Consider the following 3,305-nt stretch of genomic DNA (forward strand, 5'->3'; position numbering starts at 1 on the left):
AGGAATCGAACCAATTACCTCAGTCTAGGGCCATAGCAGTCCAACCTGCACCAACCGTTTGCTTAAGTTATAGAGCACCCAAAATATTTTTATTGTGTGATAGTTCCAGAGCACCCAAAATATTTTTATTGCGTGATAGCTCCAAACTGCAGAGCCAAAACGTGGAAAAAAATAGAAGAGGAGAGGGGTTTGAACCCGGTCCTCAAGTTAATAAGCTACGTCCTTACCAATGCAACGCTCCAACAAATCTGTTGGTATCTGGTATTTATGTTTTTATACACATGTACACAGTGTTAATTCGGAGAAAAAAAAGAGGCCACGGAACAAAGAGGATTCGAACCAGGGACACATGGATAAAGGCGTCGCACCCTACCACTGCGCCATGTCTTTGTTTGGGATGGAGTGGGAAATTAAATCTATTTACATATGGTCTGAACTCTTTATATATACAAACATTTAAAATTTTCTTCTATTTTTAGGATATGAACTATAATAAAATGGGTACATAAAAAATATTTTTTTGGGATTTTTTAGATCTTATTTGAGATATTTGTAGTTCAAATAGTAATTACTTCCAACAAGCCAGCAGAAATTTATTTAAATGGTAGAAAATTTGTAGTCCGTGCGAGCCCCTGGACCGCCGGGCTGCGAGCGCCCCGGGGCCGCGTGCGCCCCTGGCTCCCGGCCGCACGGACTCTTCTTCCCTGAGCAGTAGGTCGGCTCGACGCGGCTCTCCTTCCCTGCGGTGGTTTCTCCCTCCCCGGCCGGTGCTTGATCTCTCCCTCCCTGTACCTAGCGGGCGAGGCGGCGGCGGCGGCGGCCGCATAGCAAGCTTCGTGTAGAGAGCCCGCGGGAATAAATCCCTCTGCCTCCAGAGCACGCGAGCCGAATTCGCGGCTTCCCTTCGCAGATCCGAGTCTTCCAGGTGCGTGACCCCAATCTGGCAGTGCCGACACCAGAGTCCCTACTCCGTAGAGAGATGTATCCTCAATTTCTTGGTTGCTTGCGCAGTGCAACCGAGATCCATGGACCCGTCCAAGGATTTGGCCGGCAACGGCTACGGCAGCGTCGCTTGGGCGACCGGATGGAGCGCTGGAAGAAGAACCAGGAGCGCCTGCAGCACGCCCGGAGCGTGGGCGGTGGTGATTGGGAAAGTGACGATGCAGATCTGCTGCTGTATGTGCTCATCCATGTTTGTCTGTTGACTACTTTTTTTCGGCGCTGACGGTGCACTAGATTGGAGTAGTACACAAGTTAGCGTATGGTAGCTGTTTGCATCAAATGTGTCCTACTTAACTGCACAACGCCAGTCTTTAATACGGCAAATCTCCATCTAAACACACATAAACGTGATATCCATTCTCATAATGCAGTAAAGGGCTTTTAATCACAACATTTCTATGAATCTGCAGGCAAGTTTGTAGCTTTGTTATTTACAGTACTTGGTAGATGATGCACGACCATTTAGCTGGAGACAATTTGGAATGCTTGCAGAATTAGATGCGTAGAACTGCAGTTCCATTTTACAGATAATTTCTCTTTTCTTTATGTAATCCACCTGTTTGTTTCCGCTGTTTAAACTATTGTTTGTTCCCTAATTCCCTTGCTTGTTGTGTAACTTTATTGATAATAATGGCATAACCGTTTTACCATCAGTGCATAATATCTAGTGAAATTAGCTTGTTAACTTTAAGGTTGTACAAAGCTGTGCTATGGTTCAGTACCATTTTTTCCTCTTCACGAGCATGTATGGAAATTGCTTTTCTGATGGTATGACATACAGGCCTCACCTAAAGTAATAGGTGGCATTATTACTTTCTTGCGGTCTTGAAAATGAGTCCGTGTACCTTGAGATATAAGCTTATGACACAATTTCTTGAAACATATTAACATATTTGTAAACCCTTGATAAATACAATTGCTTTTGTCTTATATTTTTATTTCCTTGCAGAAGTTGATCTGAGCATTATAAAGTTGTATAGTTGTTACCCACTGATTGTATACCAAGAAGGCATAATTGTTAGGTAATCACTTCTTCCTTTTCACCTACGGGCTTTCAGTTATTAGTTCCATTTTTACTTATCCAACAATTGTTTGTATAGGTTAAAGAGACAAGCAGGTGTTACAGCAACAGGGAGTAGCACTAGCATGGAAGCTAATATGCATTTGTATTAACCAGCTCAAGTGGATTTAGATTGATTCAATTGCTACATGTATGTTGCTGGAAATCTTATGTTGTATGCATGTATATTTGTGCTGGAATTGCTTATTGTAATTTCTGGCTGGAACTTTTATTTTGATAAGTGAGTTGTGAAAACCGGTTATATGGGTTGTGTATAAAGTTAAATCTGATTAGTTGCTAGTTATTGTGGGTTGAGAATTAGGCCCAACTTAGTGGCCTATTCTATATTGGGCCCATCCATAAATGGGATGGGATGCTGATGTCATCATCCATGTCACCTGCCATGTCATTCCCAAGTCAGCTATCATGTCATTGCCCACATCATCAGCCACATCAATATACATGTTATCATTGCTATCCACATCATCGCCAAGTCAACAGCCACATTATTTGTCATGTCATTAATGTGTGACATGGAAATCGAATCTGTGACGAAAATTATACTATTTGTGACGTTTAATTTTCGTCATAGAAAATGGGCTTGGGTTGGGCTTTGGGGGGCCTAGGGACATTCTGTAACACCCTAATTTAAATTCCAGCATTTATTAATAAATTTAATTGGCTTTATTTATTTTTCTAAGGTTTTATATGTCTAGTCTTGCATTTAATCTAATTTTTGTTCCATAAGTAATTAAAATTTATCACAGGGTTAAAAATGTTTGTTGCATTCATGCTGGAGCATCTCTTTTATTGGTTTGAGTGCTAGGGTTGAATTCAAATTTGTATTTGAATTCAATTAGATTTGAGTAGTGTTTGAAATAGGAAAATAGAATTAGAAAGGAGAAAGAAATAGAAAAGAACCCAGCCCAAAACCCACACCAACCCGGCCCAAACCCAACCAACAACCCAGCCCAGCTCTTTCCTTTCTTCCCACTCGCGGCCCAGCACCCAGCAGCCAGCTCGTCTCCCCCTCCTCTCCCTCTCTTCCCGGGCCTGATCCCGCGCGTGGCCCACACCCGTAACGCCAAGCCCAGCACGCCCGGCGCCTCACTTCCGTGTGCGCATCGTGCCCCTGACAAGCAGGGCCCGCCTGTCGGTGCCTTCACTCCACTTTCCTTCTTCAACCTCTCGCCGGCTCCCTCTGCTCCTCTCTCGCCGCGCTCCCTCGCTGACCCGTGGCCCG

General features: G+C 43.8%; 1 long non-coding RNA gene across 1 annotated transcript; it reads left to right on the forward strand.

Moving 5' to 3' along the window:
* The first annotated feature begins 614 nt into the window (after positions 1–614).
* On the forward strand, positions 615–2,362 carry LOC120651294. The gene is made up of 4 exons (XR_005666099.1): positions 615–925; positions 1,012–1,176; positions 1,952–2,024; positions 2,103–2,362. It is a non-coding gene; the product is annotated as an uncharacterized LOC120651294 (long non-coding RNA).
* The last annotated feature ends 943 nt before the right edge of the window (positions 2,363–3,305 follow it).

This window comes from Panicum virgatum, chromosome 9K (genome assembly GCF_016808335.1).
Source record: "Panicum virgatum strain AP13 chromosome 9K, P.virgatum_v5, whole genome shotgun sequence".
NCBI lineage: Eukaryota > Viridiplantae > Streptophyta > Magnoliopsida > Poales > Poaceae > Panicum > Panicum virgatum.